The sequence below is a fragment of the Nasonia vitripennis genome (assembly GCF_009193385.2).
Source record: "Nasonia vitripennis strain AsymCx chromosome 2 unlocalized genomic scaffold, Nvit_psr_1.1 chr2_random0004, whole genome shotgun sequence".
NCBI lineage: Eukaryota > Metazoa > Arthropoda > Insecta > Hymenoptera > Pteromalidae > Nasonia > Nasonia vitripennis.
The window spans coordinates 90,179-102,891 of NW_022279610.1; the positions used below are offsets into that span (position 1 = coordinate 90,179).

The 12,713-nt window shown below is 41.1% G+C and overlaps 1 protein-coding gene and 1 long non-coding RNA gene across 2 annotated transcripts in view; one reads left to right on the top strand and one right to left on the bottom strand.

The window, feature by feature from the left end:
- Positions 1-12,713, bottom strand: part of LOC107981889 — a 1,212,633-nt gene that overhangs the window by 22,967 nt on the left and 1,176,953 nt on the right. The window lies entirely within an intron of this gene.
- Positions 9,629-11,200, top strand: LOC116416309. Its single transcript, XR_004226763.1, has 3 exons — positions 9,629-9,732; positions 9,820-9,912; positions 11,095-11,200. It is a non-coding gene; the product is annotated as an uncharacterized LOC116416309 (long non-coding RNA).

A 12,713-nucleotide genomic window follows, 5' to 3' on the forward strand; every position in this document is an offset into this window, starting at 1 on the left:
ATTCGAGCTCTCGGTTCGCGGCGCGCGATGTAAACAATGTATACACTCGCTGTCGCTGGCCACTCGGTCGTTGACCGTTTCTAATTTTGAAGGCTGATGCCTGCCGCTACAAAGTTAAACTGCGCGTATTATTCGACGCTGTCTAATACTTCCTACCGTTGCGGTCAGTTTTTTTTTCCGAGTCTCACTTACGTCTACAATGTGTCGACACTATAGCACGAGTAGCCGCTGTACAATTTTCGTATACTCGCTAGTTAAATCGCTTGATCTTGACACACGTTTTGGGGCGCCATTTATAACACTCGGTTAATACTGTCCTGCCGTGTTATAACCAGGGCCAGCAGGGTCCTGTTTATTGTAAAGTAATGTCGGGCGTGCAGAAGGCTCGGCCGACTCAGATCATGCACGTGTTTTTGCACGAGCCCGCGGAGGCGGCGTAGGTCGGGTCGTAGGAAATAACACACGAGAAATTTAGATAAGGAAATGTATATGCAATTGTAACTATACACGGAGGTGCAAACGCCGCACACTTCGACGAACGATAAAGAGAGACGAGAGATATTACCCTGTCGACGTGAGAGAGTGAGAGTACAGGTACTTACAACTCGGTAGTGGCAGTAGTACTTGACGCAACGGACGTGGTCCAGTCTCGGACGTGGAGATGCACAGTTCGGACGGGCGTCGCAGCAGCTCGTCGGTAACGCACGGACGAATATCGTTCGCTCTCAAGATGCCCGCAGGACTCACAACAAATCCGCGTATATAGTAGCGCGAGCTACTCGTGTGGATAGCACCGCGAGACTAACTCTAGTCGCGGTTCTCCCGGCCGTCGGCACATCGTTGTCATATCTCGCCAACGCTGTGCGGCCAGGCGGCAACCGCGCTACCTATGCTCTCACTCTCTCTGTCTCTATCTTGCCTCGTTTCTCGTTCTCGCTCGTTTCGGCGCTCGTTGGCAGCTTGCTGAAACAATAATCTTATTACATTTAGTACATAATTAGCCGTTAGACATTTGACGTGCACTTGGCCGTCACATACTTATTTTAATATATATATAATATTATACATACGTTATCACCATCAACGCTTTCGTATCTCGCATGGTGCTCTGCAATATTTGGCTTCATATCCATTTTCTGCTTTTTGTACTTTTTGTACAATTTTCTCTTGTATGTGTACATAAATATTTACACTCAACTTCGTTGGTTCACGCAGAAGGAACAACAATCATCTCTAGTTGAGAGAGTCCTCTTACACACGCTGCAAGGTCAACTCAGCGCCGCGGCATATACAGGTTACAAACTTTAATTCCATAATCTTACGTTTCCTATCTAGGAACTTTGTGATTTCAATCATTTTCCTCTTTTATCAAATAAACAAACGACGATAATAAATAAATTTAAGCAACAGGCTCCCTCGCAAACAGACGCTGTTGCTTCCTCCTCCCGGACGTTGGTTCACGCAGGAGGGACAACACGTCTTTTCCGAGAGCCACGTCGTTTGGCAACGCAGCGTAGCGTTAGCCTTTGCATTTGCACCTAGCAATAAGTTAATTTAGTTGGCGGTTGAACAAGTCTTTGCCTTGCTAATGTATGTACCTGCGAGTACACTTTAGTCAATTAATAATTTTGTACGGCTTGTTTCAACGTAGAGTTAGGCTGGTCGTTGCACCCCACCGTTTATGAGCGATAACGAGTCTAGCTTACAATTAAGGTCGGGCAAGCTAGTCCCCAAGACTTTCCTTCCTATTTCGCGTAATTCAAGGTCACTCAGAAGACCCGGGAAAATGTCGTTATTCCACTCTCCAGTCAAGACAACGAATACAAGTTCCACCAACGAGAGCACTCAGGATGCCACCACGAGCGACAGTCAACCAAGTATCTCTCCATCGCTCACCACCCACGTTAATTCGGGTTCATTACCGAGCACTTCGTCAAACACGATTTTTGACTACGTAGAGGTAACGAATATGGTAACCGGCTTTGGCCTGCAACCTAACGGTACGGCAAACGCCTTTCAAGATGGCTTGCGCCAGCCACCTGGCACCATAGCAGGAGGCTTTGACTTCAGTGGAGTGAGCCAGCGATCAAATTTTCCAACTTCAACTTCGTACTTCTGGCCCTCAAGCACCACTAGTACCATTACCAACTATACCCAACAAAAACAGGCACTCAGACGGCCAGCGACGAGCGCCTAATGCCGACCAAATCCTGGAATCGATCGACCAGAAGATTGACAGCAAAATGGATGAATTTAAAAGGTACATGGAGGAATACTTCGCCTCGTGGTCGCAGAAGCAACCCACGGATCACGTCATTGAAAACAAGGCTGTAATGACAACGACCTTGACCTTCGCAAGCTCGTCACTGGCAACGACAACAACTGCTAGCACTACCTGCTATAGTTCTTCTAGCTGGACGCCCAACGACTTCGGCAACATTCCCTCAACTGGTCACACCTTTCAGCCTGACCTGCCTTTTGCTTCACGTAGCAATTCAGGAGCAGACTTCCAACAACGAAATCAGTTTCAAGGAAACTCCATGCTTGGACAGCCACACTGCCTTCCAACGGCACCAAGCACCAAATATCTACAATTCTGGAACTTCCACAAACACGATCCTCAAGGATGGTTCAAGCAATTGGAAGATCTGTTCTTGACTCACAACGTCCATGACGACGAAGCCAAATTCAACTTCGTCGGCACACGCTTGAGTCAAGACATTCATCACGAGCTCCAGTACAAGATGAACACTCTTGTTAGAGGCTGCAAATATGAGGAACTAAAAAAAATTCTCACGGATAAATATGCTGAGACTCCGGAGCAACAATTAGACAGGCTTTTCAAAGGTCTGGAAATTGGTTGTAAGCGACCATCAGACTTCCTCGCTGAACTGCTCAGCCTAGCGTAGGACCGAGTGCCCAGAGATACAGTAATTTCGCTCTGGAAAAGCCGTCTTCCAGCACAAATACGACTAATGGTTTGGAACTACAAAGAAGAAGCAGAACTTGTCAAAAGCGCAGATATGGCCTTCGACATCCTTCAACAGTCACACAACATCAGTGCTTTGAAGGACAATAACCAGCCTGCCGCCTACCCGGTCGACAAGTTCGAACAACTATTAGCTGCACTTCAGAAGACAATCAATCCTGAACAGCAAGGCCGTGATAGGCCAAACAAGCATCACAACAGGTCTCGTACTAATTCAAAGAATAGACGCGATTCGACCTCGGGCAGATCAAAATCGAAGCCGCGCTATTCCAACAACACAAACTTTTGCACCTTCCATCGGAAATTTGGCAAGGAAGCGCGTAATTGTCAGCTGCCGTGTACTTGGAAACGTGGCCCCGGTCAGGAATACAAGATAAGGCAGCCAAAAGAAACGGACAAACAGGAAAACTAAAGAATCCTGCTGTCGAGGAGACTGACAGCCGGTCCAACCTCACCGCACGTCTCCACGTGAGAGACAATCTCTCAAATGAAGTCTTCCTGATAGACACCGGCGCGGACATTTCCGTAGTCCCCAAGCCAGACAATTGGCAAGGTAAGCCAGCTGACCTCAAGCTCTATGCGGTCAATGGCTCTACTATCAACATTTATGGCGTCAAACGTCGCGAGTTGGACGTTGGCCTACCATACAAAATCGCTTGGAACTTCACCATAGCGGATGTTCCGCATTCAATCATAGGAGCCGATCTCCTGAAGCATTACCATCTTCTGCCAGATCTTAAGCTCAAGAGACTGGTAGATGGAAATCAGTTTACGCACGCTCCCGCTTTCGTCAAGTCAGTGCAGCCAGTACAAATTTCCTTTTTGGCTCCGAACCATAAATACGCACACATCGTGAACAAATATCCCCAAGTCTTTGGCCCTGACCAGTTCAGAACGGTCAAGAAAAGGGGAGTTTTTCACCACATTGTCACCAAGGGCCAGCCAGTCTCGCAGCGAGCCCGTCCTCTCGCTCCAGCGAAGCTCAAGGCAGCGAAGAAGGAATTTCGGAAATGGTGCGAGCTGGGCATCTGCCGGCCTTCCAACAGTGCATGGGCCAGTCCACTTCACATGGCGCTGAAGAAAAACAACCAATGGCGTCCTTGCGGCGACTTTCGCAAATTAAATCTAATCACAGTCCCGGATCGTTATCCGATTCCGCACATGCATGATTGCATGACCTTCTGCCACGGCAAGAAGATTTTCTCGGCCCTAGACCTACGCCAAGCCTACCATCAAATCCCGGTAGCACCAGAAGATGTGCCCAAGACGGCAATAATTACACCTTTTGGACTTTATGAATTCCTAGTTATGACTTTTGGCTTTCGAAATGCCTCACAAACCTTCCAGCGTTATATTCACTCGGCGTTGGGAGACCTAGACTTTGTCTTCGTCTACTTAGACGACATTCTTATCGCTTCCACGTCTGAAGAAGAGCACCAGAAGCACTTAGACATAGTGCTCAATCGCCTCAACGAGTACGAGCTGCAGGTAAACCTGGAGAAATGCAGTCTCGGGGTTTCAGAACTCGTTTTCGTGGGTCACCTCATCACGCCTAACGGTTTCAAACCTAACCCAGAGAAAGATAAGGCGATTCAAGAATTTCCATTACCACGGACCATCGAAGAATTAAGAAGATTCTTAGGTCTTGTGAACAGCTATAGGCGTTTACTCGCGCACGCTGCTGAGACACAACGCCCTCTTAATGAATTCTTGAAAGGTGCCAACAAGAAAGACAAACGCCCAGTTCCCTGGACTCCGGAAGCTGAGGCTGCTTTCCGCAAATGCAAAGAGGATCTCATCAACTTAGCTTTCACAGCTTTTCCCAGTGAAAACGCTGAACTGCGCCTCATCACAGATGCTTCCGATACCGCAATGGGAGCGGCCCTCGAGCAACGCTCGGATGATGCCTGGCAACCCTTGGCATTCTTCTCGCAGAAGTTCTCTCCTGCGCAAATGAAGTACGCCACTTATGACAGGGAACTAACGGCAATTTATGAAGCAATTCGTTACTTCCATCACTACCTCAAGGAGCAGAATTTAAAATTTATACGGATCACAAGCCTTTGATCTACGGTCTTCAGCAGAGCCACGACAAAATGCCAGCAATTCGCTCTCGCAAATTGTCATATATCGCCCAGTATAACACGGAGATTCTTTATCTCCCAGGGGAGGAGAATGACGTTGCTGACGCACTGTCAAGAATCAACGCTTTCACATCTCCTGCATTTTTCAACTGGAGCGATCCTGAACTCTTGGCTGATCCACAAGTCAGGGAAGTCCTCGCTAACATCAACGCTTTCAAGCTGCCAACACTGTTCGACGCCAAACAACTCAGCGAGGAACAGGGAAAGGACGAAGAGCTAAAAGAAATTCTGCAAACGCCGGACCACCCCTTAAAGCTGCGCAAACTTACGTGGGGATCCGAGCACGCAGCATTTTACTGCGACATCTACGTCATTCGTCCATACATTCCCAAGAAATTGAGAAAAGAAGTTTTTAACAACTTTCACTCACCCTCGCATCCTGGAGTCAAAGTCACAACCCGACTCATCCACCAGCAGTATGTGTGGCCGAACATGAGTCGCGACATCGCCTCTTGGTGCAAAGCGTGCACAGCATGTCAGCAATCTAAAGTGACCAAACACAATAAGTTTTTGCCCAGGCATTTGATTGCTCCAGATGCTAGATTCGATCACGTCCATTTGGATCTCGTAGGCCCCTTCACCCACAGCAACGGCTACACGCATCTCCTCACCATCATTGATCGCTACACGAGATGGCCAGAGGCAATACCAATTACAGATACCACTGCGGCTACGGTAGCTCGTGCTTTTCATGACAACTGGATCTGTCGTTACGGTTCACCCACGACGATCACTACAGATCAGGGTGCCCAGTTCGAATCCAAATTGTTTTCAGAATTATTATCGATCCTAGGAATCAACAGGATCAGAACCTCGTCGTATCATCCTGCTTCCAACGGCATGGTGGAGCGTCTCCACCGAGACATCAAGTCAGCTCTCATGTGCCACGGAGACAACCAAAACTGGGTTCGTTTACTGCCCACAGTCATGCTTGGACTACGCACGCGCATCCGTTTAGACACCGATGCTAGTCCAGCTGATTTAGTTTTCGGCAAGTCAATGAGGATTCCCGGTGATTTCTCTCCCTTCACCAACGAAGAGCCGAACGTTCGTGTCTTCTACAACGAATTTCGTGATTACATGAGACAACTGAAACCAGTTCCAATTAATCACAAGACAGCCACCAAGCCATTCACACATCAAGGTTTAGATACCTGTACACACGTCTGGTTACAGGAAAAATCTATTAAACCTGCATTGACGCGGCCCTATACTGGCCCTCACAAAATAATTTCGCGCAATCTAGCGAACCACACCTTTAACATAGATAAGGATGGCACTGTCAATACAGTCAACATTGAACGGGTGAAGCCCGCGTTCATCCTGCAAGATGATCCCGATGGCACTAAGGAAAATACCACTCCTGAACCGATCAGGATTCCTTCACCGACGGACATTAACCGCGTTCAACCAGCAGACGACACACGTCCAGCACCCCTCACCACTGATCCGGTGGATCACCTTCCCCACAACCTCATACACCCAAACGTACGAAGTTCGTGCCGAACATTTTAAAAAGGAATAGGCATTCGGACTCGATTCTGTTACAAAACAAGACTTCTAAGAAACGAATATCTTTCGCTCGTAAACCTTAAGTCAGAACGTTCGTTTCAGAAACTCAACCAAAGAACAAATTAGATTTAGTATACATTGTTAACACGTTACGAGAAATTTTCTCACGTTAGTCAAGCTCATTTGCGCTGGGGTGTAGCGACTAAGTCCTCTCAAGCTCTTTACTTATTTAATTTATCTAATAATCATTATTTAAACGTCTAGTCATGGACAAGGTCAGAGAAGCTCGAACACAGCTGCAGGCATACAGAAATGCCTCTTCCGATGAGCAGCTGCGTGCGGATTGCTTTCGAGTTGATTTAGACCTCGAGCAATTCGAAGTCTTCCTTCAGCAAGAAAGTTACTAGGAAAAAGCTCTACGAATGCTTGTCAGCACAAGGGTGCACCGATTTTTCCATAGATAGTCTTAAGAATACAAGAAAGGGCTCCGTCGCGGTCATTTCTTGCAAGTTGCTGTCATCCTCATGCGCTATTCAGATCAAATCTTGTAAAAAAGAACTGACTTTCACAGATCCTAGAGGCCGAGTCTCATACATCAAAACGAGACCCGATCAATTCACTCAGCAAGAACCTTTACCGAGCACTCAGCCCGCATTCAACTAATTAACGCTTCTTCCCACTCCTCTTGTAGACATCTTACAATGTGGAGATGTGATCAAACGCTTAGCTCACTATCTTACTTACAATAATTTCCTAAATCTTTACACAGCTTGCCATGATGACCCCCAATTCCATGGCACAGCACTTCCATTCGACTCTTGTTACGATCGGTACTCTCACCCCAGTGGTCTGAATAGAATGCTTGAGGATGTCAATAACTTCAAATTCACTAGTATTTCATTCAATACGTCAGTCAATATAATAGAAATTCCGTTTATTAACAAATTGTTATGGCGCTGCGTCAGCCACAGGCCCATTGCCGACAAGTATCTTTGTCTGCGCGAAATGGACCTATCAGCTGTCACTGGCTCTAAGAAAACTTTCGACTTACTCTCGGACAGTTTTGCAATAAACAAACTCACGTTGGGCAGCACTCCAGGTGGGTGCGACGAATTTCTAACAATAACCAACTTAGAATCACTGAACTTTGTAAATAACAAAAATTTATCGCTTAAGTTTTTAACCAGAGAAAAATGCAGTTCCCTGCGTTCTCTATCGTTTAACAACTGCCAAGAAGTGCCTATTGAACGTCTGTTCGACTTCGTAAAAAACAATACACACCTTGCAGAATTAAATTTCTCAGATTCTCAAGGTAGAAAGAGACACACAGTCGATCTTATTATGTCAATTTTCTCTCCGTCCAATGTCACTGAAGCATTTAACTTCAATTATTTAGCTTGTAAAGTATTCCGTACTGAGATCATTCCTCGAGTAGTATTCTTGCGTACGAATGCTCTCAGGACACTCAATCTCGAAAACAACGACTATTTCAAAGGTTTTGTTACAGACATCATAGACAATGCGCCAAACCTAGTCGAGTTGAACTTATTAGGATTGGACTTCAATTATCCGTTACTTCTTTCAAATTTACCTCAATTACGATCGATCCGGATGAATTACAACCACCATATTGTAAATGCACTCATTAGTGCTGGTCCTAAACAAACCTTTGAAGTACTCATAAACAATACGTGGGGAAAGAAAAGAACTCGAGTAATCAACCTAGCTAACTTAGCTGGAGCGATTCACGCCTGCGAACAAATAGATTTTAAGTTTGTTAACTGTCGAATCAATGTTCCGACGCACGTTCGCCAAGATCTCGCTACACACGGCGTTAGTCTACGAGCGTTAGACAATACGGTCTCTTTACTAAAGACTTTGTAAATACTTTAAGTTCATATTAATAAGTTCATACCGCGAGTTGTTACCATTAGAATTTACACAATCGTTATATTGTAATCTCAGATTCTAATATCTTTAGTTTTAATCATAACTTCTGTAAACGCTCGCCAGCTACTGACACTTCGCAATCACAAAAAATGTTGTAATCTCTCTCCGTCATAATTTCATCGATCAAAATAATAAAAATACTTTTCAGTTTTTTTTTCCTTTTCGGGGGGGAGTACTGTAGGTGCCCCACGTTAGGTGGCAGCACCTCCCGACTGCAGAGAGAGAGAGAGAGAGAGAGAGAGAGAGAGAGAGAGAGAGAGATAGAGAGAGCAGCCATGCTGCGAGCGAGCGCCGACGCCGAGTAGTGTTCCGCAGACCACGGCACAAGTCGGTTGAGCTGGAGAGAGAGAGAGGAAAGAATAAAGTGATTTTCAAGAGAAGAGTGTCCAGTCTCTAGCCCAGCCTAGACGTCCTCTTCCCACATATATACATAAAACACTGCTCATTACTGAACACTTTTTCACGACTTATATTTGTATTTATACTTATTGTAACTACAATAATTATTTTTAATTTTTACATTTTTACATATGAAACTCAAAAGTAAAAAAAAACATGAATATAATTAGTTATTATTTTAGTACGACGCGAATATACACGTCGTACTAAAGAAAATCGCATCGATAGGAAATTTTAACTTTCTACACTTTTTTGGTATATCTTTACATTGTTATCATGTTTACATTGCTTTGGTTATAACTCAACTTGTTGTATGTGTAATACATAGTGTAGGTCCACATATAGCCTAAAGAATACGACCCCTGGGAACAGAAACAGCTTCAACATGGGTTTATATATATTATATATATATATATATATATATATATGAGGAACAGGAACAGATACAAGAAACAGTTCGCTGTTCCTCATATATATATATAGCTATACAAACCTATGTTTAAGTTGTTCCTGTTCCCTGGTCTTTTTTGCGTGTAACGAGAGTGAATATAAACTCGAAAGCCTTGTTTGTTTATCCACCGAACAAAGTTGTTTTTTTGTTTAGTTTTATATTTTTAAATGTTGTAAAAAAATGGATATAGATATAAACGCTACCGAGAATTTGGCGATGAAGCCATTTCAAAAAGGAGTGCTTACAGACACAGAAATATAATATCGCCGTCTCGCAATCACGTAGAGGTTAGTATATTATTATTGAAAAATATTTTTGTTATCAATCAAAGTATGGAAAGTTATCAATAAACAGTATGTATTTTTTTCTCATAGAAAACACGGCAATTTTCATCTATTGGATCTGAATCAATAAATGATATAATCGATCAAAATCAATCAAATACAGAAGTAGAAGACTGCGATCAGGTAATAATTGTATATACATCATTTTACTTTTTAATAATCAAATTGTGTTTACTTGGTTACAATTTTTATTCCATTTTGATACACGAGGTATATATCATTCAAGGTAACTTCTAAAAATTTAATTTGTAACAAATAATGAGTTAAAGTAAATAATATGAACATGTTGACAAAAATTTAATACAAACGACATTTAACTCTGTTTTTAAGTTGAGGAGGTTCTATCATAAGTGCAAATAGTTTTTATAATATATTTTTTGCATACGCTCACTTGCCTAGGGAATATCGATAAAACCTTTTTCAGTGAATGTATTTCATATAAAAATATTTATGATGAATAGAGGTACCTACTGTTCGTTGTTAAAAACAATACGTTTGTCAAATATTACTTTAGAAAAAAATTCTTTACAAAAAGTGTGTGTTAAATATAAAGGTATTCCCAAATGAAAAGTTAAAAAATGTGATTCTCTTTGAGACTCCATATAGAATTAGAACGAATATTCTTATTATTATCGTCACTGAGGTATCCAAAAGACTCAAAAATTTGCATAGGCTGCTGTATACGTATTTACTTGTGTAGATTATTTGTGTAGCTGTAATATTAGGGTATTACCGTTGTCTCTAATCAAAATGAGCACTTTTTTTTAATTCTCGTTTATTCATGATATTTTATTTTACAAAAGAAGTTGCATAAATGAACATACGCCAAATATTGATTAAGTATTGCTATTAAATGATTATATTTGTCATAATTATCATTAATAAAACTTTTCTAAAAAAGGTCATTTATTTTTTGAGGTTAAGTGTGACTTTTTTTTTGCTTTTAATCAATTACTTTTAATACACGTATCTATCTAATCATAGTTTTCAAACGGTATTAATAGTTAATGACGTTCCTACCTTAATTAAGGCTTTACAAAATGTAAAGAAAAGTGTATGAACGTGAATGCTTTGGAAAGATATTTAATTAGAGCCCCCTTAAAATTTATATAACTTATATTAGGTTGACTATAACAAAATATTTGTTCCAGTGTACGTGTCTTGTTCATTATTATTATTATTGTTATTCTTATTATTATTATTATCATCATTATAATTATTAATCATGTGGCTAATAAATTTTTAAAAATTTTCTAAAATTTTGAAAACAAATAATATTTTATTTATAAAAAATATACTTTTCAGATTACTACTTTCACTGAATATGAGAATGATTTGCAAGAATATCTTCATCGGATACTACTCGAAGATAAGATTACAGATTCTTCTCCAGCACCTAAGAATCCCAAAAGCTTAAATGATATGATAAAGGATATTAACTTTTTTAAACCATTATCAATTTCTGCCGATGTAAGCCAAGATGAATTATTATTAATGGTTTTGAAATATTGTTTATCAAACAATACATCTGTTAGTGCAATGTCAAATTTATGTAGAACGATAAATACAATTTTTCAAACGGAGGTTATGCCAAATTCACGGTATTTTCTTGACCAATTATTTGATTCTATGGATAAAGTCGAATTTCACGCAGTATGTCCAAATTGTACTGCATACATAGGACAATTTAATGAAATCCGTGATGTAAAAAGCTGCCATACGTGCACATCAGAGTTAAATCTCGAAAATCCCAGTAATACAAGTTTTTTTGTTTTAATGGATCCTTCATCTCAGATAACAGATTTGATCAGTATTGATCAGGATCATTACAATTTTGTGATTAAAGAAAGAGTGCCTGAAACTAATTTTTTAAATGACATTTATGATGATAAAGAGTACAGAAAATTTGTTCGTTCTTTACCAGAACAACAGAAAACAAATTATATTAGTTCCGTTTTTAATACAGATGGTGCCAACAAATTTAAGTGTTCGCAAATTTCAATATGGCCATTGTTCCTTATGATCAATGAGTTGCCGAGACAACAGAGAATGTCAAAATTAGTCAATTGTGGTTTGTGGTTCAATAAAAATAAACCAGATATGAGTGTTTTTTTGGGCACGTTCGTTGAAATGTTAAATAAAATCACAAAAAATGGTATTACATGTGTCATAAAAGGAGAAGAGCGTGTTTTAAACCTGCATATTATTAATTGCTGCGTAGATTCAGTAGCTCGTGCACCTACTCGAGGGATTAAGCAATTTAATAGAAAATGTGGTTGCAGTTAGTGTTATCATCCTGGCGTTTGGGTTGACAATGCTATGAAGTATCCCTTATTAGAAAATAGTATTTTTCCAAGAGACCATCAAACTACCATTCATGAGATGATGCTTGCTACTCCCGACAATCCAGTAAATGGAATCAAGAATCCGCCTGCTCTAATAAATTTACCATATTTTAATATTATTTCCGGATTTGTCCCTGACTACATGCATTGCTGCTTGGAAGGTGTTGCAAAATAGATTACGAAATATCATATTGCATCAATGAACAATGATGACATAACAGAAATCGATTATAAAATCAATCAGATTACTGCACCACATCAGATTTCGAAATTGAGTCGACAAATTAATTTGAGAGATAAATGGAAAGCTCGTGAGTGGGAGAATTATATATTATACTATACCGCTGTAGTTTTACCAGAACATTTAACAAGAAATCACTATTATCATTGGCTTTTGTTTGTCGAAAGCATGTATATATTACTTCAGGAAAAAATTAGTATTGAAGAATTAAATCAAGCTGATGAGAGGCTGAATTTGTGGCAAAAACTAAACAATATTATGGACAAAAAGCGATGACATATAACATGCATCAACTCCTTCATTTATCTCAAAGTGTATTAAATTGGGGACCTTTATAG